Raw genomic sequence first — 26,087 nt, 5'->3', positions numbered from 1 at the left:
GAACACAAACCGCATTTCCCTGCACTTGGTCCATTCCTTCTAAACTTTTCCTGTCAATGTTTTTATCCAACTATCTTTCAAATGTTGTTAACATACCCACCTCAACCACCTCCGCTGGCAGCTCATTCAATCTACTGACTGTGTGTAGAAACATTGACCCTGATTTCAATATTTTGCACAAATCGCGGATCTGTCAATGCGGTTTCTGCAATCTGAAGTCAGGGCCAGAGTGCGGGACTTCTGTACCGTCATAGAGTCACAGAGATGTACAGCACAGAAACAGACCCTTCGGTCCAACTCGTCCATCCTGACCAGATACCGAAAACTAATCTAGTGCGATTTGCCGGCACTTGGCCCATATCCCTCTAAACCCATCTTATTCATTTACCCCACCAGATACCTTTTAAATACTGTAATCATACCAGCTTCAACCACTTCCTCTGGCAGCTCATTCCGTACACACGCCACCCTCTGCGTGAAAAAGTTGCCCCTTAGGTCCCTTTTATATCTTTGCCCTCTAGTTCTAGACTCCCCGAACCCAGGGAAAAGACCTTGTTTATTTATCCCATCCATGCCCCTTATGATTTTATAAACATCTGTAAGGTCACCTCTCAACCTCCGACACTCCAGGGAAAACAGTTCCAGCCTGTTCAGTCTCTCCCTAAATCCTCCAATCCTGGTAACATCCTTGTAAACTTTTCAAGTTTTACGACACCAAGTTTCACAGTTTCCGAGAGGACGCAGACCAGAGTTTATGCAATATTCCAAAAGTGACCTCACCAATGTCCTGTACAGCCGCAACATGACCTCCCAACTCCTATATTCAATGCTCTACCAAACGCCTTCTTCACTATCGTATCTACATGCGACTCTACTTTCTGGGAACTAGCAACCTGCACTCCAAGTTCTCTTTGTTCAGCCACACTAGCAAAAACCTTACCATTAAGTGTATAAGTCTTGTTCCGATTTTATTTTCCAAAATGCAGCACCTCACATTTATCTAAAATAAGTTCAATCTGCCACTTCGCAGTCCATTGAGCCATCTGATCAAGATGCCGATTGGAGGAAAGTTTCTTCACTGTTTTCTACACCTCCAATTTTGGTGTTAGCTGCAAGCTTACTAACTCTACCCCTATGTTCACATCCAAATCATTTATATAAATGACGAAAAGCAGTGGGACCAGCACTGATCCGTGGCACACCAGCGATCACAGGCCTCCAGTCTGAAAAGCGTTGATGATTTTAGGGTCCACGACAAACTGACACAGTGTGGCGTTTAACAGGAGGAAAACACGTCCCTGGGTGGGTTCGAACCACCAACCTTTCGGTTAACAGCCGAACGCGCTAACCGATTGCGCCACAGAGACTGACTGCAGTACTGCCGTAGCGCTCTGAAACTTCCTGTTTCTAATTAAATCTATTGGATTATAATCTGGTGTGTGAGTTTTAACTTTATCCACTCTAATCCAACACCGACATCTCCAAATCATGATTACACTCTAGTTCTCATTCAGTCAATGTTGTATGTGCTTTTGTATTAGTTCCTGACGGAAGGAAATGAAAACTCTTTTGATGAGGCAGATCAAATCCTTTTATTCTTTATTCAAAAAATAAAGAACATGAAAGCATGGGAAGGGTTAAAGCATGAAGACCACTGGCTATCTGTGGTTTGTGGAAGGCAAATTGGGATAAGCACAGTGGAACGCCCTTACACCAATTAGCAGAGTAAGGTTAAGGATAACTCTAGTAATGAAGCAAGTTTCTCTATTAAGTGTTATTATGACAGTATTGGGACCAAGAATATTTGGGACATGGCATTAAAATATCTAATTAGGAGTTAGTAGAGTCAGCTTGAGACAGGAAACTATTGTCATAGATGGAATAGCTAAATGCTGAAAATGTGTTGCTGGTCAAAGCACAGCAGGTCAGGCAGCATCTCAGGAATAGGGAATTCGACGTTTCGAGCATAAGCCCTTCATCAGGAATGGGAATAGCTAAATATCTATCATGGCAGGTTAGTCTGGAATGGACGATCACTGTAGCAGAGCTGATAATAAATATCTAATCATGACATTAGGAAAATATTAAGTAGGGTCTGGAATGAAAGACCATCGTTGCAAGAGTTAGCACTAAATATCCAACCGTGACATTAGAATAACATTAAGTAGAATGTACAGCTAAAGAGATAATGGGAACTAACATCACTGGTTTGTTGTGTAACTAGAGTGAGGTACTTTGATTAATATACTTGGACAAGCTGATAACCTATCAAAAACATGATTTAAAAAGATATAAAAATCCATGGACCCTGAGGTTTGGGGGCATTCAAGAATCTGATTTCTCAGTGTCATGGCTTTTTTGTTTGCAAATAATGCGTGAAAGAGGGAGAGAACGTGGTCATCCCCCTGACTATTTTATGTAGCATTCACCTCTGCTTTTGTTCATCAGTTTTCCCAAGATTCTAATGACAAGTCATTGTCACTCGAAACGTTAGCTTGCTGTCTCTCCATGGATACTGCCTGAATCGCTGTGATCTCCAGCATTTGTTGTTTTTAGTCTGTCATGGTAGAGTCTGCTGAAGGTCAAGATGAAGTAATTAGTGACTACATGTTTACATTTTGCTTCTTCCTCTAGATCAGGAACTGTTACAATCCTGTTTGTAATAAGTTTGAGTAGTTGCTTAAGTTTAAGTAGTGGAGACATTCGATGTTAGATCACATTGTACCAGTTGGCAGACAACGAGTGATGTACGGGAGTGACAACCAGAAAAGTGTTGCCTCACACAGCTGATCAGCATTTATTCCCTATTTTTCACACTTCAAACGTTATACATTATTCTTGCACGGGTGAAACTACTTAGTGTTAAATTGAATGGATTGGCAAAGCCAATGATTTTTTTTCTGCCAGAAGTTTGAATTCCGTTTAGAGAATCTGCACAATAATCCCCTGTGTTTCTGAATGAACGAATCCTGTTCTGAATTTCTTGTTTGGTCTGTCATAGCCCAGTTCTTACTGAGGCTAACGCTAAATTGTTCCTGTGATGGAACATATGGACATCTTGGGACCACCAGCAGTTTTCTTGTTACGAACAAATAAACGAATCAACAACAATCGTTGGCAAATAAAATGATTTACATTAATTTGGCGTTAATTTATATTCATCTGTTATACAGCAGTTGTTCTTTATTGCGCTGTATAGTTTTCTCCAAACGCCTCATTCTCAACACACTCCCTCGCACCCTTCCCAAGTGTGGAAAATAACCAAAACAAATTTAACGATTGAAAACGTTTAATGTTTATTGTATACTTCCATTTGAAGTTCAGTTGTTTTACATTCGCAGTCGGTGGGGATATTCCTCCTGAGTCTACAGGTAATCTTGCAAATTTCAATGAGATTTGCATTCGATTATGGGAAGGAAGCACAGATCAACACTTTTTGCCTATTGCAATTTATCCTGGGTGGTGCGTTCCCTCCTTGACTCTGCAGCCAAGAAGCAAAAATTACATACAATGCTCTTACAATGACAATTCCAGTCTGGCAGTTCGCCACAATATTGTTCTGCTATTCTCACATTCCGATCACTTAATCTGAACGATTCAAATCCTCTCTCCTGCAGCTTTCTAACAAATCCCTTACTGCATAAAAGCTGCCCATTCCACACTTCACCAGCTCTGATGGTTTAGCTTTCTTTCTCTCAATGGAAGCTGTCTGATTCGCTTGTGGTCTCCAGTCTTTTCAGTAGAGATTCCAGCATCTGTAGTAAATTGCTCCAGGATTGCCACATTACATATGCAAAACAGTATAGTACAAGAAAATAATACAAACTGATCCCTCATCTGATGAATGATCATCTTGCGGTTTTCTTGCCATGACAACGTTTGTGGATAATTTCTTTGGGACTGAATGACCAACAATTCATAGTGATGTTTTCAGCAAGAATGCTAAAATCTACACACAGATGAGCTCCAACCAACAGCCTTTCAGTTTATAGCACAACACGTTAACCGACTGCGCCATTCAGAAGTGATCGGCAAAATTTGTCTAGGCGATACTCATAGATATCTTGGAAACAGATTTATGTGGCTTGCTTACGCTCGCCGCTGTCTTCGTTCTAGCCATTTAATGCATCATTAACGAAATATTCGCAAGGTTTTGAAACCAACATTGCACTTTATGTCCTGCTGTGCAATATTGGGAATTGCCTCAGTAATACAGATTCATTAATTTTGTGGAGACGTTTGGAGTAAATGTTCCAGTATCTCAAAGGAGACAAAAAAAGAACAATAATAAAAATAAAGAATTGCTGGAAAAACTCAGCAGGTCTCAGACCACCTGTGACACGAGCAGTTCTGAATGAAGAACAGAGAACTCCGAAACTTTAACTTTGCTTTCTCTCTACAGGCACTCCCAAACCTGCTGAGTTTCCTCCAGCAAATTTTGTTTTGATTAGAAAGAAAGGTGCACTTAAGCGTCCATCAAGAGTTACAGAATTGGCGTCTGTTTTTTTCTCTTATTTTTCATTTCTCTCTACTCCTTACTAGCAATATTTCCTTTGTAACCTCTTGCCTTAAGTTACTGATTCAAACAGACTGCTGCAAATTGTTTCTACAGATTTCAAATACACTATAAAGATACTTTATTTGTTGTGCATGTTGAATTAGTGGAGGCAAAACAATGCTAAACACACTGCCCCATTTGATAGAAGTTTATTCTGAATATTTTTTTCCAGTGTTGGACATATTTCCGACTGACAGAATCAAAACATATCCCTCTCCAGCTGTGCTCTCCATATGTATACCGGCATATTTGCAAGGTATCACCGCTACCAGAGTCGTCTGCCTGTGCAAGAGTATGGAGATTTTGTGAATGAATGAGTGTCACATTCTGGGAAAAAAGTGTTTGCAGGAAGTGTGGTTAAGTGACCTCTCCTCTCCACCTTGCCCCCACCCCAACAAAACAGACTGCATTCACAGAATCAAGTTCAAAATCACAGAAGCACAAATAAATCTGTTGGACCTGATGCTGTGTGATTTTTAACTTAGTCCACGTCAGTCCAACATCGGCACCTCCAATTCGCAGAATCAGTGTGGTGTTTTCCGGAGACGAGACGATGTTTCCGAAGGAGGGTAAGATTGTCATGATTCGCGGAAGGAAAATATGAAATAAAACGACAAGTACCGGAAATATGGGGCAATACTAGTGACCTTTGTGGGGAGAGAAGTAATTCTTCTTCGGAAGAAGAACAGATTCGTGAGTGTAAAGTTTTAGAAATTGATATTCTTTTTTCCCCCTCGCATAAAGTGAACTGTGAAACGGGCATGAAAATAAATATGTGCAAAGTACTCGACCATGCAAAAGATTAGATGTATACACCTGTAGTTATTAAGTGCACTATCACCGTCTCCCACCCATCTCGCCACAAGCTCTCCTGAAATCTCCATCCGCTGATCCAACATTTTCGCAGTCTACAAATTTTTATCCTGGCTGTCAGCCGAAGCCGGGGACAAAAGTGATGAAAATTTACGTAGCACGAGATCACCAACCAGATCTTTGGTAAACATTTATTTTCATAGGCAGTAATATATAGAGGCTGGAATAGTTATACGAAAACTATTTACATTAGCTCTTCAAAAAAATCACTTCCCTGACCGGGAATCGAACCCGGGCCGCGGCGGTGAGAGCGCCGAATCCTAACCACTAGACCACCAGGGAAACTTGCAAACATGCGTTGTCTCAATTCCACTTACAGTGACGTCAATGCATCGAATTTGTCGTGTTTTACTTCCATGTGCTGGATATTTTTTTAAAAAAACTCTTGGCTTGCTACAAATCTATTTCGGTTCGTCTGTGTTTGAAAGCTGCATTTGGCTTCATTCGAAGTTCTTTTTTGAAAAAGAAACATAATTGTCATCACGATATTTCACTAATTTTCTTTGGGACAGGAAATTTGCCGTCACGTGAATTCAGTCATGCAGCACTGTGCTTGATTTTTTAAATGTCCTCTGAAATCGCCTGTCAAGCCACGGGGGTGTTTCAAACCACTGTAACTAAGACCATTAAACGATGGACAACCGGTATTGAGCCGAATATAGTTCAAGATCCTAATTTAAATTTCATGACTCTGTCCTAATACTTCAGACACTTTTTACAAAACAAAAATCACTGATGAACCTGGGAGTATCATTGGCTTAGCCACTATTAATTGCCGGTTCCTAGTTTCCCTTCAGAAGGCGATTGTGAACTGACTGAAATTAGATTAGATTCGCTACAGTGTGGAAACAAGCCCTTCGGCCCTACAAGTCCACAATGACCTACGAAGAATAACCCACCCAGACTCATTTCCCTCTGACTAATGCACCTAACACTACGGGCAATTTAGATTAGATTAATTTGATTAGATTACTTACAGTATGGAAACAGGCCCTTCGGCCCAACAAGTCCACACCGACCAGCCGAAGCGTATACAACCCAGACTCATACTCCTACATTTACCCCTTCACCTAACACTACGGGCAAGTTAGCATGGCCAATTCACCTAACCTGCACATCTTTGGACTGTGGGAGGAAACCGGAGCACCCGGAGGATACCCGCGCAGACACGGGGCGAATGTGCAAACTCCACACAGACAGCAGTTCATGTGTTGGGAGGGGACATACGTTCCCACGAAAGAAGAAATTCCAGGATTTTTGCCCACCAATACGGAATGGTGATACATTTTTAAGTGCTGATAGGCTTGGAGGAGAACTTGCAAGTGGTGGAATTCCCATGTAGCTGCTGCCCTTGTCCTTCTGTAGGGTATTGGCTGTGGATAAAGAAGAAGCTCAGGATCTTTGGTGAACTTCTGAAATACATTTTTGTAGATGGTGGTGGAAAGAATGGATTTTTGTGGATGTGGTGACAATCAAGTGGGCTGGTGTCAAGCTTCTTGTAAGTGGTTGGAACTGCACCCATCCTGGCTAGTGGGGAGTGTTCCATCATACTTGTCACTTGAAAATGGTGGACAGGCTTTGGGGAATCAGGCAGTGAGTTACGTGCAGCAATTTACAAGCCTCTAGTTTGGCTTTTGTAGCCAACAAATTTATATGGCTAGTCCCATTCAGTTTCTGGTCAATGATAACCTCCAGAATGCTGGTAATGTGGGATTCAGTGATGGCAACATAATTGTATGTTGAGAAGCATTAGTTAGATTGTCTCTCATTAGACATTGTAATTGCCAGGCATTTGTAGCATGAATGTTGTTTGCCACTTACCAGCCAAAGTCTGGCTATTATCCAGGTTATGCCATATGTGCACGTAAACTACTTCAATATCTGAGGAGTTGTGATTCATGCTGAACATTGTGCAATCATCAGTGAACATCCTCACTTCTAACCCTGTGATGGAGGGAGTGTCATTGATGAAGGAGTAAAACAGGATTGGCCCTTGGCCACTCTTTTAAAGAATACTGAGAGAGATGCTCGGAAGCTGAGGCGACTGACCTCAAAAATGTTGAACCCTTCCATGTGGTCGGTATGACTCCAACTAGTACAGAGTTTTCTGCTGGTTCCCATTGACTCCTCTTTTGCTTGGGCTCCTTGATGCCACACTTGGTCAACTGTGACCTTGATGTTGATGCTTTCACTATCAGCTCACTTCTGAAATTATGCTTTCTTGTCCATGTTTGAAGCAAGGCTGTAAATAGGTCAGGAGTTGAGTGCCCTGGCAGAATTCAAACTGGCTGTCACTGAACCAATTATTGCTGAGCAGATGCTGCTTGAAAGCACTGTTCATGACAACTTCCATCAATTTACTGATGACTGAGGGTAGATTGATGAGGTTGTAATTGATGTTGTTGGATTTGTCCAATGTTTTGTGTACAGGGCATACGTGAGCAATTTCACACATGTCATTAGATGCCAGTGATGTAGCTGTATTGGAACAGTTTAGACAGGGGTGTGGCAAAGACCATAGCACAATTTTTCAGTACTAATGGTGAATAGGTGCCACAGACTTTGCAGTATCCACTACCCAAGGAGCAAAAGATCAATGTTACTGCTCCTCGGATGCTGCCTGAATTGCTGTGCTTTTCCAGGACCACTCTACTCCACAATCTGTTTTCCAGCATCTGCAGTCATTGTTTTTACCCAGTATTCAGTACCCCATTTGTTTCTTGATATCACATTGAATTGCCTTAAAACTGGCATCTCTTAAACTGAAGACTTTGGAGGAGGCCAAGATGGATCATCCACTTGACAACTTCAGAGGAAGATGTTTGTACATGCTTCAGCCTAATCATTAACACAGAAGTGCTGGGTTTCTGCACTACTGAGGATGGGATTTTTGTGAGCCTCTTCCTTCAGTGAGTTTTATTTAATTCTCGACCAGCATTCACAACTAGATGTAGTGGGACTAAAGAGCTCAGATCTAATCCACTGGTTGTGGGATCACTTAGCCCTGTCTACTACTTGCTGCTTATGCTGTTTGGCATACATGTAGCCTCGTGTTGTAGCATCATCAGGTTGACACTTCATTTTTAGAATTTCCATGTTGCCCCACCCAGCATGCCATCCTGCAGTCTTCATTGAACTAGGGTAGATTCCTTGGCTTGATGGTAATGGCTCATTTGGCAAATGCCTGCTACAAGGTTGTAGATTACACTGAAGCATGATTCTGCTGCTGCTGATGCTCACAATGCACCATAGATGCACAATCTGGAGTTGTTAGATCTGTTCAAAGTCTTTCCCACTTCGTATGAGAGTCCTACCGCGCACGCACGATTTAAGGTATTATCAGTGTGAAGGCAGGTCATCATCTCCGCAAGGACTGCATGGTTGTCAATTACATCTGTAGCAGACAAATTGATAAGAATGAACTCAAATATGTTTTTTCCTCTTCTTGGTTCCTTCACTATTGCCTGACCCAGAGTTGCAGTTGTTTCTGATGCCAGGAGGCTATTTTCATTCCTTTTTCTCCTTTCTAGTTGTAAGTAGAATTAAGAGCAGATAACAGTAACACATTGGCCAGAGAAAACAAAACTTTTATTTCTCCCGCAAAATCACCAGCAGTCATCATTAAACTGTAAATTACATATTTTTAATCTAATTCAAATTTCACTATCTTCCATAATTGGATGTGAAGCCAGGTCTCTGGAACATTACCTGGGTCTCCAGATTAATGGTTTGTGATAATACCATTAAGACATCACCTAATCGCTGTCCTACTGCACCTTAATATTCCTCTTTAATGTTTGTTTTTTGAATCCCACAAACCCACTGAGTTAATTTAAAGCTCTCTCAACAGTACTGCACCTGCCTTGTGAGAAACCCAGTCCCAACTCAGTTCAGTAGAAACCCATTTTATCTTATACAGACGTCATTTTACCCAAAACTTGTTCAGGTGTCTCAGCCCTCTAAGATTAATTTATATTTGTTTTATAATTTTCCACATTACTTCTGCAATTTCTGTAATAAAATGTTAAATAGTCAGGAAGAAACCTTAGCCTAAAACACAATACTGTATAAACAAGTTGTTCACATGGCTGAACAATGGCAAATGGAATTGAAATCTGAAAATGATGGGGTGATATATTTTGGGAGGACTAAGAAGGCAAGGAAGTACCTATTGAATAGTAGGACCCCAGGAAATACAGAGAATTTCAGTGACTTTGGTATGCATGTTCATAAATGCTTGAAGGCAGCAGGACAGGGAGATATATTGGTTAATGTGGTTAAGAAGGCATATGGCATACTTGCTTTTATCAGTCAAAGCATTGAATGCAACAGCGAGGAGCTTATTGTTCAGCTGCATATAATGTTATTTAGGCTAAAACTGGAGTGCTGTATGCAATTCTGGTCACCATGCTTTAGGAAGGATGTGATTACACTGGGAAGAGCGAAGAGGAGCTTTGAGGGGATGTTGTCTGTGTTGGAGTGATTCAGCCCTGGAGAGACTAGATCACCTAGGGTAGCTTTACGTAGAGCAGAGAAGGCTGAGGGTGTATCTGATTGAGCTATTCAAAGTCCTGAAAGATCTCGACAGGATAGACTGGGAGAAAATTTTATCTTTAATATTGGGGGTCAATATGGAATGCAATTTGAAGGTAAGGACCAGGAGATTTCATTTTTTGAGAAAATATATTTTCACTCAGTGTTGTGGATATCTGGAACTCACTGAGTAAAATGGCATTAGAAGGAGGAATATACAAAGCCCCCAAGAACTAATGAGATGAACATTTCAAACAATTTTGCATACAGGGCTAGGGGTTAAGGGTTGGAAAATGGGATTATTTGTGTGTTTGATACCTGACATGGAGACAATGGCCTGAAAGGCCTCTCCATTGACAGTAAAATCTATGACTCTTGACAAACAGCTGATAGTTGAATTGGACAGATCCAAAGAAAGGATTTATTTTGTAAATGTAGAGGACACGGAATGAGAGGGACAGGGAACAGCAGAAGCATAACCAATCAGACAGAATATGGGGTGTTGTAGGGATTCTTGTGGCACTGTGATCCTGTCACCATGACTGACCTGTAGACTCAAGTTCATGCCTTGCCTGCCACAGAGATATGCCAAGAAACATCCAAGCCAGTTTACTAAAAATAATTTTAAGGGCCCTACTATCACTGGGTTTGAAGTTCGAGATTCTATTCTCAGCTGCTCCCAAGGTGTAATATATCTGAACATAATCTATCTGAACAAGTTGATTTAAATATCTAAGCTCTGTTTCCCAACTGGTCCAAATAGGCCCCATTTGAAATTCTGAGGCTTTTTTTGGCACCATGGTTATGTCCCTACCAGAGGGTGTGGATTAAAGTCCCATCTGCTCCAGAGATCCATTTTAGCATTTCCGAATGGGTCATATGGAAAAGGGATATATTTTCTCCGTGAGCTGAGAGGTGCTTGGGTTTCCAAGTCATTGGTTAACTAAATACTGGTGCTAATGGATGAAAAAGAAACAAAACCTAAATTTCGTGCATATTATTCCCTGGATACTTACCTCTATTTCTGTAACATACATGTACTCTCTAACTGTTTTCCTAAGATCATGCCCTCCACTGCCCCTGCTGCTCCATTTTCCAATATTTTGGGTGTTAGAGACATTGCATATAAGCATTGACAAAGAGCAATTTGTAAATTTGCTATTATTCAAAGGCTGTACTTCCTGTTTTTGCCTTTACTTGTCATTTTCGATTTTTAAGTGTCAGATTTTTCTTCTGTTTAGTGATTTATGCTTATATTTCTGAATACTGCAGACTTTGTATTTGAAGTGAGCTTTGCAAAGCCAGTGCAGAGTGATTGCAGTTCCTTTGATTGACAACTTGCTCTCGTCGGGGGAGGGGAGCCACCAAACATGTGACTCGCTTTTTTCATCACCACGTCTGTGAACGCTGCTTTGTTTGGAAGCTAAAAATCACACAATACTAGGTTAAAGTCCGTCCTGTTGGATGCTAATCTGTTGTTGTGTGATTTTTAACTTTGTCCATCCCAGTCCAACATCGGCACCTCCACATCATTGTTATTGAGCGGCAATGCGTGACCAGCAGACCGGCTGCTGGGCACTGAATGCTAATGTTGGCGGCGTTTTCTGGATCGTGGGCGAGTCCTCTCGAGAGACGTGCTGACTGGCAACCCAGGAGCGGACTAGGCCCAGATGTTTGCTCGTTATCTCCGTTTCCGCTTGGATTCCCACCGGATGCTCCTGTTTCCTCCCACAGTCCAAACATGCGTAGGTTAAAGTAAACTGGCCGTATTAAGTTGCTCGATAATGTCCAGGGATGTGCAGGCTCGGGGAATTAGCCAGGGGAAGTGTGGGTTTATGGGATAGGATTGGTGGGGGTAGGATGCTGTTCTGAGGTTCCATGCAAAACCGATGGGCTGAATGGTCTCTTTCTGCTCCCTCGGGATTCCACAATTCTGGACCTGGCGCGGTGAGGGTGTACCGGTCATTGTGAGGTCACAATGGCTTGGGTAGGCGTAGATTCCCGATAGTAGAAAGAATCCATTCATCACATTTACTCTGCACTGACCCTGCAATCAGAAGGACGTCCAGAGCAAGGAGTTTGGCCTTTTCCACGATTCAGTGGGGTCATGGCTGATCATCGATCCAGCGCCATCCTCCTCCATTTGCTTCATATTCCTTGACCCTTTGGCTGACAAACATCTTTGGAGGATTTTGAGAGAAAAACGCTTGACCTGCAACATTAGCTGTGATTTCAGGCTTTTTCTGTTTTTGTTTCTGATTTGTAGCATCTGCAGTTTTTTATTCAACCATCTTTCAATGTCAGGACTAGGGGAAAAAGGTAGAGACAGGAGCAGTGAACCAGACTGAGTTACGTTGGACCTCCTGTGTGGTTCTCCATGAATTTCCATTCTCACACCACCTGGTTTGCCTTCTCAGCACAGTCACAGGAACTAGGAGCAAGAGAAGGCCATTTAAACCTGTCCCTTTTGTGACACACTTAGATCCAGGGGGAAAAGACGAGAAAAAAGGACAAGAAGTAACTCTGGGCCAAATACAGAAAATGTTGGAGAAACTCAGCAGATGAGCTGAACATCCTGTTGAGTTTCTGTGAATTTTTACTGCATCTGGTGAGCCAACTCAGCTTGTCTCTCTTTTGCTTCCTCCCAGCCAGATAGGCAGTGGATTGGATCTTAAAATGGCACTGATTCAGAGGATGATACAGATGGAGGTAATCTGGCCCATAATATACTTGAAGTGGCTTTCTGAATGTGTATTTAAAAAAGGTGAAGAGAGAGATTTTTAAGAAAGACATGATTGTCAATTTTTTTATACCAAGGGTGGTCCACATGTTGAATGAATGTCCTGAGGAAGTGGTGGAGGTGGGCACAGTTATAACTGTTAAAAGCCACTTCGATAAGTCCCTACATAGGAAAAGTTTGGAGAGGTATAGGCCAGGAGCAGGCACATGGGATAAGTCTTGTTTCAGACTATGTTTGGTGTGGATTGGTTTGTATGCTATATGACTGTTGAATTTATATGGATTCTGTTGTGAGTGAGTGAGCCACTCTGCTATTATGACTGATAACGTTAAATTTGTCATTCATAAACATCTCTGCACAACTGGGATTGTCCAGCGCAGGATATCAAATTGCAAAATCAAATGTTGCACGCTGTGCTCTGAAGTTTGCAAGGCCGCATGCTTTGTATCGGATCAGTTCTCTGTCTGTTCATAGATGTAAATGGACATGTTTTATATGATGTGCCAGTTGTGAGACATAATATTTGTACCTAATTTCACACTAGCACAGAGAGTCAAATCCAGATACTTATCATAGATTCCCTACAGTGTGGAAACAGGCCCTTCAGCCCAACAAGTCCCTACCGACCTTTTGAAGAGTATCCCACCCAGACTCGTTCCTCTACCCTATTGGGAATTTCTGAATTTCCCCTGACTAATGCACCTAACCTACACATTCCTGAACACTATGGGCAATTTAACATGGCCTATACACCTAACCAGCAAACCTTTGGACTGTGGGAGAAAACCAGAGCACCCAGAGGATACCCATGCAGACACTGGGAGAATGTGCAAACTCTACGCAGACAGTCGCCTGAGGGTAGAATCCAACCGGGGCCCCTGGCACTGTGGGGCAGCAGTGCTGACCACTGACTCAGGTGCTACTGTTTTGCTGCTTTTGCAGCAGGCACATTTATTTGGTTTGAATGCAACTAGTGAAGCAAGTGGTTGGCATGGTGGTACAGTGATTAACACTGCTACCTCACAGCACTAGAGACCTGGGTTCAATTCCCAGGTGACTCTCTGTGGAGTTTGCACATTATCCCTGTGTCTGTGTGGGTTTCCTCCCATAATCCAAAAATGTGCTGGTTAGGTGAATTGGCCATGCTAAATTACACCTGGTGTAGAGTTGTGGACTTATTGGGCTGAAGGGCCTATTTCCACACTAAGTCATCAATTTTTTTTTAAAATCACTTGTGTTTCCACTGTATCATCATAAAACTAGTTATGCTTGATCCTGAGGCATTTATGTTTCCCTTTTAAAAGTTGCCTTTGGATTTGTTTTATTTTTAGACAGCACATCAGAAAATCATAAGTAATCATGTTTAAAATTATGTTCTACCCCAGTTCTGATGTGTTCCCAAAGTTCTTTTCATCTGGAGTTTAGTTTTAAAAGATGGAAAAGTGGCTATTGTTGATTCAGGTGATGGTTGGGAGAGGTGGTCTTTGGGGATGTTTAGGCTCTGTTCTAAGATATCTCATTTTCCTTACTCAGCCACTCCCATTTCTACCTTTTGAACTGACACAGTTGCTGTAACTTGACTGCTGTGTGATCGTGACTGCTTCTCCAAGAACATTGATGTGCTTTTTTATTCACAGCACAGCTTGCCGTAAGTACTTCAAATGTATTTCAACATTAGATGTAAAATTGTCTGTGCCTTGATTTTAGCATTCTCATCATCTTGGGGTTGTTCGGATGGTGGACAATGATAGCTCAAAGTAAATTGTGAAAATGACACAAGGAATCTTCAAAGGGGAAATAAATAACATTTGTAAGCGAGCAAAGAATTGCCAGATTTTAGTGTGGTACAGTGATTAGCACTGGTGTCTCACAGCATCAGGGATCTGAATTCAATCCCAGCCTTGAGTGACTGTCTGAGCAGTTTGCACATTCTCCCCATGTCTGTGTGAGTTTCCTCCGGTTTTCCCCACAGTCCAAAGATGTGCAGGTTAGATGGATTAGCCATGCTAAATTGCCATGGTGTCCAGAAATGTGCAGGATAGGTGGATTAGCTGTGGGAAATGCAGGATTACAGGGATAGACCAGAGGGGTAGATCTGGGTGGATGCTATTTGGAGGGTCAGTGTGGACTCGATGGGCCTATATCCTGCTTCTGTGACTGCTGAATTTAGTAGTGGATTTTGTGTTATTGCCGTAGGTAGTGCTGGAAATTTAGACTGGCTTGTGTTCTTGGACTGTACTGTTGGAATACTTCCAGAATATGTCTTCACTCATGCCCTCTCCCAGCACATCTAACCTATGAGACCCACCTCCAGCTTCCTTGATAGTTCTCATTGCCACCAACGACATAGGAAGGGAAAAGATTGTTATTCTGAAGGGAGATAACAGAGAGTTAGGCAGGAATTTAAAAAGGAGGTCCTCAAGAGTAGTAATATCTGTATTGGAGTAGAAGTGACCTGTACAAGAAGGACACATTGCAACTAAATTGGTAGGGGACTGATATACTGGCAGGGAGACTTGCTGGAGCTGCTCAGGAGGATTTTAAACGAGTAAGCTGTGGGGGGGAGATAGTGAGGAAAGAGACCAATCTGAGACTGGTACCGTTGAGAACAGAGGCAAGTCAAACAGTCAGGGCAGGCAGGGACAAAGCAGCCAACAAGACAGGACTGATAAATTAAACTGCATTTATTTCTATGCAAGAGACCTAATAGGGAAGGCAGATGAACTCAGGGCATGGTGAGGAACATGGGACCGGGAATTATAGCAATTATAGAAACATGGCTCAGGGATGGACAGGACTGGCAGCTTAATGTTCCAGGATACAAATGCTATAGGAAAGATAGAAAGGGAGGCAAGAGAGGAGGGGGGAGTGTTGTTTTTGATAAAGGATAGCATTACAGCTGTACTGAGGGAGGATATTCCCAGAAATACATCAAGGGAAGTTATTTGGGTGGAACTGAGAAATAAGAAAGGGATGCTCACCTTAGTGGGATTGTGTTATAGACCCCCTAATGGTCAAAGGGAAATTGAGAAACAAATTTGTAAGGAGATAGATGAAAATAGACTGGAAGCAGAGCCTAACGGGGAAGACAGTAGAGCAAAAATGGCAGGAGTTTGTGTGTATAATTGAGGGCACTGTACAGAGGTTCATCCCCAAGAAAAGAAAGATTATCCGGGGAGAGATTAGACAGCCATGGCTGACAAAGGAAGTCAGGAAATGTATTAAAGAAAAAGAGAGATCCTATAAAGTGGCCAAGAGCACTGGGAAGTCAGAAGATTGGGAAGGCTACAAAAACAAACAGAGGATAAAAAAGAGAGAAATAAGGAAGGAAAGGATCAAATATGAAGGTAGGCTAGGCAGTAATATTAGAAATGATAGTAAAAGTTTCTTTCAATACGTAAGAAACAAACAACAGGCAAAAGTAGACATTGGGCCACTTCAAACTGATGCTGGAAGCCTAGTGATGGGAGATAAGGAAATAGCTGGAGAACTTAATAAGTACTTTGCGTCAGTCTTCACGGTGGAAGACATGAGTAATATCCCAACAATTAAAGGGAGTCGGGGCTGAGTTGAGTATGGTTACCATTACAAAAGAGGAAGTGCTAGAAAAGCTAAAAGGTTTAAAGTCTGGTTGAAGATTTGTAGCTCGGGTGTCCGTTGTTGTGGTTCTGCTCGCCGAGCTGGAAGTTTTTGCTGCAAACGTTTCGTTCCCTGGCTAGGGAACATCATCAGTGCTATTGGAGCCTCCTGTGAAGCGCTGCTTTGATGTTTCTTCCGGTATTTATAGTGGTTTGTTCTTGCCGCTTCCGGGTGTCAGTTTCAGCTGTAGTAGTTTGTATGTGGGGTCCAGGTCGATGTGTCTGTTGATGGATGTTCTTGCCGCTTCCGGGTGTCAGTTTCAGCTGTAGTGGTTTGTATATGGGGTCCAGGTCCATGTGTCTGTTAATGGAGTTTGTGGATGAATGCCATGCCTCTAGGAGACATAAGATAGCTTTGGCAAATAGAATTAAGGAGAATCCAAAGGGTTTTTACAAATACATTAAGGACAAAAGGGTAACTAGGGAGAGAATAGGACCCCTCAAACATCAGCAAGGCAGCCTTTGTGTGGAGCCAAAGGAGATGGGGGATATACTAAACGAGTATTTTGCACGATTATTTACTGTGGAAAAGGACATGGAAGATTTAGAATGTTGGGAAATAGATGGTGACATCTTGCAAAATGTCCAGATTACAGAGGAGGAAGTTCTGGATGGCTTGAAATGCATAAACATGGATAAATCTCCAGGACTTGATCAGGTGTACTCTAGAACTCTGTGGGAAACTAGGGAAGTGATTGCTGGGCCTCTTACTGAAATATTTGTATCATCGATAGGTGCTGGTTGACTGGAGGTTGGCTAAGGTGATGCCACTGTTTAAAAAGGGTGGTAAGGAGAAGCCAGGGAACTATAGACCAGTGAGCCTGATGTCGGTGGTGGGTAAGCTGTTGGAGGGAATCCTGAGGGACAGAATGTACATGTATTTGGAAAGGCAAGGACTGATTAGGGACAGTTAACATGGCTTTGTGCATGGAAAATCATATCTTACAAACTTGAGTGAGTTTGTTGAAGAAGTAACAAGAGGATTGATGAGGGCAGCATGGTAGATATGATCTATATGGACTTCAGTAAGGTTTCGACAAGATTCCCATGAGAGACTGGTTGGCAAGGTTAGATCTCATGGAATACAGGGAAAACTAACCATTTGGATACAGAACTGGCTCAAAGGTCGAAGACAGTGGGTGGTGATGGAGGGTTGTTTTTCAGACTGGAGGCCTGTGACCAATGGAGTGCCACAAGGATTGGTGCAGGGTCCACTACTTTTCGTCATTTACATAAATGGTTTGGATGTGAGCATAAGAGGCATAATTAGTAAGCTTGCAGATGACACCAAAATTGGAGGTGTAGTGGATAGCGAAGAAGATTACCTCAGATTACAACAGGATCTGGACCAGATGGGCCATTGGGCTGAGAAGTGGCAGATGGAGTTTCACTCAGATAAGTGCAAGGTGCTGATTTTGGGAAAGCAAATCTTAGCAGGACTTATACAGTTAATGGTAAGGTCTTGGGGAGTGTTGCTGAACAAAGAGACTTTGGAGTGCAGGCTCATACTCCTTGAAAGGGGAGTCGCAGGTAGATAGAATAATGAAGAAGGTGTTTGGTATGCTTTTTTTATTGGTCAGAGTATTGAGTACAGGAATTGGGAGGTCATGTTGCGGCTATACAGGACATTGGTTAGGCCATAGAACACACCAGATGGCCTCCTTCTTTAGAGACCGCAATTTCCCTTCCCACGTGGTTAAAGATGCCCTCCAATGCATCTCGTCCACATCCCACACCTCCGCCCTCAGACCATACCCCTCCAACTGTAACAAGGACAGAATGCCCCTGGTGCTCACCTTCCACCCTACCAACCTTCGCATAAACCGAATCACCCGCCGACATTTCCGTCACCTCCAAAAAGACCCCACCACCAGGGATATATTTCCCTCCCCACCCTTTTTCGCCTTCCGCAAAGACCGTTCCCTCCGTGACTACCTGGTCAGGTTCACTCCCCCCTCCGACCCACCCTCCCATCCTGGCACTTTCCCCTGCCACCGCAGGAGCTGTAAATCCTGTATCTCCTCCCTCACCTCTATCCAAGGCCCTAAAGGAGCCTTCCACATCCATCAAAGTTTTACCTGCACATCCACTAATATCATTTATTGTATCCGTTGCTCCCGATGCAGTCTCCTCTACATTGGGGAGACTGGGCGCCTCCGAGCAGAGCGCTTTAGGGAACATCTCTGAGATACCCGCACCAATCAACCACACCGCCCCGTGGCCCAACATTTGAACTCCCTCTCCCACTCTGCCGAGGACATGGAGGTCCTGGGCCTCCTTCACCGCCGCTCCCTCACCACCAGACGCCTGGAGGAAGAACGCCTCATCTTCCGCCTCGGAACACTTCAACCCCAGGGCATCAATGTGGACTTCAACAGCTTCCTCATTTTCCCCTTCCCCCACCTCATCCTCGTTTCAAACTTCCAGTTCAGCACTCTCCCCATGACTTGTCCGGACTTGTCCGACCTTTCTCTCTTATTTTCCTCCTATCCACTCCATCCTCTCCTCCCTGACCTATCACCTTCATCCCCTCCCCCACTCACCCATTGTACTCTATGCTACTCTCTCACCAACCACCCTCCTCCAGCTTATCTCTCCATGCATCCAGCTCACTGCCTTTATTCCTGATGAAGGGCTTTTGCCCGAAACGTCGGTTATATAATGGAGCTGTGTACTGTATAATGTTATTTAGGCCCAAACGGGACTGCTGTACGCAGTCATTGTTGCCACACTTTTGGAAGGTTGTAATTTGCACTCAAAAAGGTGCAGAGGAGATTGACTGGCATGTTTCCTGGACTGGGGTGATTCAGCTATGCAGGAGGACTCCATTAGAACAAGAAGACTGGGGAGGCACATGATTGACGTGTAGAAAATTATAAATGACGTAGATCAGATCATCAGGAGAAACTTTTCTCATTAATAGGGGTGTCAATAATCAGAAGCACGGTTTTAAAAGAAGGAACAGGAAGTCTCGAGAAAATTTGAAACAAGGTTTGAACCATATGGCGCTGGGTACCTGAGACTCAACATAAAAATGATTGAGGTGAGAGCCCTCAAAAAAATTCAATAAGTATTTAAATTCACTTGAAACAACACAGCATGCAACGCTATGGCCTAAGTGCCGGAAAATGTGATTAGAACAGATTGAGGCTTGAGTCAGAGTGGACACAACAGGTTGGAGAAGCCTTCTGTGCTGTAACAGTTCTGTCTCTCCATTAACTATAGGTTCTCATCTTTCTCGACCTCAATACAAGCTTTAGTGAACTTGATCGCAGCATCTTCCCCCAAGATCATTCTGCTATTCTGCAGCTGGATACAATTGTACTCGTTTTGTTCCGTTCTCATCAATCTAACCATATCTGGAGAAGCACTGTTGTGTTCTGGAGACACAAAGCACTTGCTAGCCAGAATTCCACTGATCCTTAACCTTCAATCATCAATAAAGTGATGGAAAGGGTCATCAATTGTGCTATCTCACAGCACTTGCTTGACAATAATCTCCTCACCAATATTCAGTATGGACTCAGCTAGGACTACTTATTTCCTGACCTCAATATTACTATTTAAGAATGGTGGTCAGGAAAACTATAGACTGAGCTTGACATCAGTGCTGGGCAAGTTGTTGCAGGGAATGCTGAGGAACAGGATTTATATGTATTTGGAAAGGCAAGGACTGATTAGAGATAGTCAACATGGCTTTGTGCATAGGAAATTGTGTCTCGCTAATTTGATTGTGTTGTTTTGGAAAAGTAACAAAGAAGATTGAATGATATGGACATCAATAAAACATTCAACACAGTTCCCCATGGTAGACTGGTTAGTAAGGTTATATCACATAGGAGGACTACCCATTAGGGTACAGAACTGGCTTGAAGGTAGAATACAGATGGTGGTGGTAGAGGGTTGCCTTTCAGATTGGATGTCTGTGATCAGCACACTGCTTTTTGTCATTTATCTAAATTATTTGGATCTGAACATGGTTAGTAAGTTTGTAGATGATACCAAAGTTGGAGGTATAGTAGACAACAAAGAAGTTTACCTCCGAGTACAATGGCCCATCTGATCAAGATCCCGATGAGCTGAAGTGTGGCAGATGGAGTTTAATTTAAATAAATGTGAGGTGCTGCATTTTGCAAACTCAAATCAGAGCAGGATGTATGTACCTAGTGTTGTTGAACAAAGAGACCTTGGAGTGCAGGTGTACAGTAGAGTCCCACGGAGATAGGATAGTGAAGAAGGTGTTTGGTATGTTGCCTTTATTGGTCAGTGCATTGAGTATGGAAGTTACAAGGTCTTGTTGTGGCTGTATAGCACATTGGTTTGGCCACTATTGGAATACTGCATACAGTCTGGTCTCCCTGCTATAGCAGGAATGTTGTGAAACTTGAAAGATTTACAGAAAATATTTACAAATTTGTTACCAGGATTGGAGGGTTTGAGCTATAAGGAGAGGCTGAATAGCCTGGGGCAATTTTCCCTGGAGCGTCGGAGGTTCATAAAATCACAGGGGCATGGAGAGGGTGAATAGCCAAGGACTTTTCCCCAGGGTAAGGGAGTCCAAATCTTAGCAGCATAGGTTTCAGGTGAGAGGGGGAAGATACAAAAGGGACCTAAGGGGAAATGTTTTCATGCACACGGTGACACTTGTATGGAATGAACTGCTAGAGGAAGTGGAGGAGGCTGGGACAATTACAATGTTTAATAGATTTCTGGACGGTTAAATGAATAGGAAGAATTTAGAGAGATATAGGCAAAATGCTGGTAAATGGGACTAGATTAATTTAAGATATCTAGTTGGTATGGTTGGGTTGGACCAACGGGTCTGTTTTCATGCTGTACATCTGATTCTAATGCTCACACAATGGAGAATCACTGGAAATGTGGGTTAGTCGAAAAGGATTGGATTATCAATCCAAGGGGGAATTCATCAACTCAGCCACACTGGGGATTACCCCTACCCTGTTCTGTGCATGGCAAGGAATTTAATTGCTCGTCCCACTTGCAGACACTAGTATGCTCACTCTGCAGGGATGGTACCTCATCAGTACACAAGAAAGGGTTCACTTGTTCACCCTAACTCTGACACTTGGCATTCATGCTGAGGTAGTCACCTGCTCTGTTTATGAAAGGGCACTTAATCAATCTTCACACAAACTCTAGGGGTTTTCACACCACACCAGAGTTTGTCCATATTGAGTCGAAGACAGCATTGAGATTAGTAACCTTGGTTGAATTTAAAAATAAGCATCAGTGAGCAAGTTATTGCTGTGTAAATATTCTTCGATAGCATTATTAATGATACCTTTTGTTACTTTGCTGAAAGTGAAAGTAGAACGACTGGAAGATAGTTGGTCAAATCAGATTTGTCTTGTCCCAGTTTCAGTTTGTTTTCAGCACAGCAAAGCGATTTTCACCCACTCAAACCCCAATTATCATTTGTCTAGCATCTCCTCTTCCCTGCTTTGATTGCACCCTGGTTTATTCGCAACAATCACTTTGTCTGCCTGCTCTTCAATATCTCTCTCCGGGCACCTACTCAGTCACTCCATTTGTCCCTCCCACCTCCCCCAGCATGAATACCACCTTTTCCTAGATATTGTCAGTTCTGAGGAAGGGTCACTTGAAATGTTAACTCCACAGCCATGCTGAGTTTCTCCAGCAATTTCTGTTTTTGTGTATTGTGGATCTCTCTTGAGTTGCTTTGTGTGTGTGTGTGTGTGTGTGGGGGGGGGGGGGGAGCGCAGGGTATACCCGGGCAATTTTCGACATCATTTCCCTCTGCTTAGTGAGTTTCTCTGGGTGATCAATGTTAGTGGTGGTGTCTGATTGTAATGTGTCGTAGTGGAGCCTCAGTCTGGCCAGAGTCAGCATAGCAGTTCTGGAGGAGGAATGGGACCACTAAGTGGGTTGGAGAATCTGAAGATGTGGGGGTGGGCGTGCAGACAAGCTGTCTTGAATCTGCGTAGTACATTCCGGAATGACAAGTCTTGGCTCTATGTTTAAAGGGCACTCAGACAGCCATTCATTCCCTGCGAGCACACAAGGCATCAGTCGGCCTGCAGCTAAATGTACTTTCACTTTTTCTCAGCTGGCCCACTTATGACAAAGAATCATTTTGGACTCGAGATGTTAACTCTTTGCACGCAGATCAGCCAGACGTACTGAGTTTCTCGAGCGCTCTGTCTTCATCTCAGAAGCTCAAAAACTGTCTGGTTTTGAACTTCCTGGTAACTGATGACAGAATGCTGTTTACCCTTTTTAGTTTTATTTTTGTTTCTGAGACAAACCAATCATTCACCCTCTGGTTGAAAAGTTCAAGCTTCGTTAAAGTAGAATCCAGTAGAATGGTTGTTCATTTTCTTTTCTTTCTGGTTCACTGTTGTTTTCCTATCATTCAGAATTTTAATTCTCCAGTCCTGGTTTGGAATAGGGAGAGTGGATTTCCAGAATGTTGCTGATCCTTTTCATCTATTTGTTTTTACTGGGTCTCTGCCGGTAAATACAAAAATAGCCTTCCAATTCCTCCCTCTCTCCTGGGGTCACCCAACCACGTGCACGCACTCTACCCATTAGAAACAGACCTTTTGGTGAGAGTTTGAAATTGGGATGTTTGATCAGAGCTGAAAATGTGTTGCTAGTTAAAGCGCAGCAGGTCAGGCTCCCACGAGGAGGTTGAACAGTTCATCAACTTTACCAACACCTTCCATCCCGACCTCAAATTCACCTGGACTCTCTTAGACTCCTCCCTCCCCTTCCTAGATCTTTCCATTTCTATCTCGGGCGACCGAATCAACGCAGACATCTACTATAAACCGACTGACTCCCACAGCTACCTGGACTACACCTCCTCCCACCCTGCCCCCTGTAAAAACGCCATCCCATATTCCCAATTCCTTCGTCTTGGTCGCATCTGCTCCCAGGAGGACCAGTTCCAATACCGTACAACCCAGATGGCCTCCTTCTTCAAAGACTGCAAATTCCCCCCAGACGTGATCGACGATGCCCTCCACCGCATCTCCTCCACCTTTGAGCCCCGCCCCCCCAACCGCCACCAGGACAGAACCCCACTGGTTCTCACCTACCACCCCACCAACCTCCGTATACAGCGTATCATCCGCCGTCATTTCCGCCACCTCCAAACGGACCCCACCACCAGGGACATATTTCCCTCCCCTCCCCTATCAGCGTTCCGCAAAGACCACTCCCTTCGTGACTCCCTCGTCAGGTCCACACCCCCCCACCAACCCAACCTCCACTCACGGCACCTTCCCCTGCAACCACAGGAAATGCAAAACTTGCGCCCACACCTCCTCCCTTACCTCTCTCCAAAGCCCCAAGGGATCCTTCCATATCCGCCACAAATTCATCTGCACCTCCACCCACATCATCTATTGCATCCGCTGCACCCGATGTGGACTCCTCTATATTGGGGAGACGGGCTGCCTACTTGCGGAACGCTTCAGGGAACACCTCTGGGACGCCCGGACCAACCAACCCAACCACCCCGTGGCTCAACACTTTAACTCTCCCTCCCACTCCACCAAGGACATGCAGGTCCTTGGACTCCTCCATCGCCAGAACATAACAACACGACGGTTGGAGGAAGAGCGCCTCATCTTCCGCCTGGGAACCCTCCAACCACAAGGGATGAACTCAGATTTCTCCAGTTTCCACATTTCCCCTCCCCCCTACCTTGTCTCAGTCGATTCCCTCGAACGCAGCACCGCCCTCCTAACCCGCAATTTTCTTCCTTACCTCTCCGCCCCCACCCCACTCGGGCCTATCACCCTCACCTTGACCTCCTTCCACCTATCACATCTCCATCGCCCCTCCCCCAAGTCCCTCCTCCCTACCTTTTATCTTAGCCTGCTGGACACACTTTCCTCATTCCTGATGAAGGGCTTTTGCCCGAAACGTCGAATTTCCTGCTCCTTGGATGCTGCCTGACCTGCTGTGCTTTAACCAGCAACACATTTTCAGCTCTGATCTCCAGCATCTGCAGACCTCACTTTTTACATGTTTGATCAGAGCCAAACTGATTTGTTTTTACACTTTGAACACAACGCAGTCTGGCTTGACAAGATAAATGCTGAGAGGATGTTTCCCCTCATGGACGAGTCTAGGACCAGAGGATATAGTTGTTTTTTATTCTCCCATGGGATGCACGAATCATTGACTAGTCAGCATTTATTGTCCATCCCTAGTTGCTCTTGAGAAGGCAGTGGTGAGCTGCCTTCTTCTACTTCAGTGGGTAAACACAATGCTGTTTACGGTTGAATAGAACAGCTTATCTCACACCATCACCATCTGACTGCCTATATATGAAGAAATTAAAAAGCTCTAAAGGATAGTGTAAATCCAGCAATCCAGATTCACTGACACCATTCCCTTCCTGATTATGGTGATAAACCACAGACCTGCCCTTGGGTTTTCCGGAATTCCTAACTCCAAATGTTTTCTGGTCAGTAGGGTCTCTTCATTGTCTCTCTCCAAAGGTTTCCTCAAGTTGGCTTTACCTCATTGCTGTTCTAGATTAGTCATGGATCCGGAATGCCCGATATTATGTTTCCAAGTTAGAGAGTGACCTCATGTATTGAAATAATTGCTCTATTTGGGACCTAATATCTACCCCACATCTACATATATTGAGCTTCTTTCTGTCTATGTTTCCACATTTATTCCTTGAACTGAGAGACTGAAGTCTTCTAATTCTGACTCAATTTTTATATGATTTGCTTCTCATATCAGACAGAATTCTGAGAGTGCAAGGATGTGGTGAATTATTGGAGATTGTCACTCTGGGTATGCCTTTGGTTGTGGTCAGTGTGTATGGTTGATAATCTGCCTCTTTCCTTTTTGTTTTCTAGACAGTGATTCACTGACTGTGCTACACATGGCAGGAACTGGCATTGACGACTTTCCTGACGTGACTAAAATTGCAATGGTGAAAGGAATTCAACTTAATTAACATGATACAAAAATCCATTAAATGATTCCCAGGCGGAAGTTCATGGCAGACACGTTTGGTGCCGAAACTTGGAATGTTGTCACCAATATTGCAAATTCACGTTCAACTATATCAAAGGAGAATCTCCACACAATAATGAAGGGGATGAACCAGGCATCTGGTAAGATCAGGTTAACTGTCCTGTTGAATGGATGTTAGTCAGATACAATACAGTCAAAAACAATAATACTGCAGACGTCTTGTTGGAGAATTCGGAGTTACTGTTGTAAATAAGAGGAGAAGAAGCTTCTTCTCAAGATAGAGAGTTTTGGAACTCTGTTCCTGAAGAGGTGATGGAAACAGAGTCTTTGTATATTTTTAAGGCATTAAAGTGGATTGAGAATTAAATGTTATCATGGGTAAGCAGAAATGTGGATTTAAGATTGCAATCAGATCAGCCACCATTATATCAATCGTCACAGAAGGCTTATCGGGCCTATCATGGCCTACCCCTGCTTCTTGTAGATATACTCATGTTAATAATTGTTTACCCCAGCTAGGTTATGTAGAATTATGACTTTTTGAAATGATTCTGGTCAGCTGCAAACCTGAAGCTTGTAGCATTATCAAATTCCTTAGCCTTACTTTGGGCCTCATTGATTAGCATACTATCTTCAAATTAGCTACTACACACACTGTGCAAGTGCATCCACTGTCTGGCAGCATCATTTAATGATGCAGCAACCATTTAGAATCATAGAATCTACAGTATGGAAGCAAGCCTTTGGCCCATTGAGT

The 26,087-nt window shown here is 43.3% G+C and overlaps 1 long non-coding RNA gene and 2 other non-coding genes across 4 annotated transcripts in view; 1 reads left to right on the top strand and 2 right to left on the bottom strand.

Moving 5' to 3' along the window:
• Positions 1 to 1,293: 1,293 nt before the first annotated feature.
• trnan-guu (transfer RNA asparagine (anticodon GUU)) lies at positions 1,294 to 1,367 on the bottom strand. Its single transcript has one exon. It is a non-coding gene; the product is annotated as a tRNA-Asn (tRNA).
• Positions 1,368 to 5,641: 4,274 nt separating this feature from the next.
• On the bottom strand, positions 5,642 to 5,713 carry trnae-cuc (transfer RNA glutamic acid (anticodon CUC)). The gene has a single exon. It is a non-coding gene; the product is annotated as a tRNA-Glu (tRNA).
• A 5,647-nt stretch (positions 5,714 to 11,360) lies between these two features.
• Positions 11,361 to 26,087, top strand: part of LOC132832716 (uncharacterized) — a 30,086-nt gene continuing 15,359 nt past the window's right edge. Inside the window, exons 1-3 of one of the 2 annotated variants that reach the window (XR_009646972.1) lie at positions 11,361 to 11,709; positions 14,238 to 14,352; positions 25,210 to 25,470. This is a non-coding gene — a long non-coding RNA (uncharacterized LOC132832716). Of the gene's footprint in view, positions 11,710 to 12,612; positions 12,674 to 14,237; positions 14,353 to 25,209; positions 25,471 to 26,087 lie in introns of those variants that run through there. The other variant, XR_009646973.1, reaches the window with a different exon arrangement.

The sequence above is a fragment of the Hemiscyllium ocellatum genome, chromosome 35, assembly GCF_020745735.1.
Source record: "Hemiscyllium ocellatum isolate sHemOce1 chromosome 35, sHemOce1.pat.X.cur, whole genome shotgun sequence".
In the NCBI taxonomy this organism is placed as follows: domain Eukaryota; kingdom Metazoa; phylum Chordata; class Chondrichthyes; order Orectolobiformes; family Hemiscylliidae; genus Hemiscyllium; species Hemiscyllium ocellatum.
Note: the sequence above shows the minus strand (reverse complement) of the source record. Positions and strands in the feature narration are given on the sequence as shown.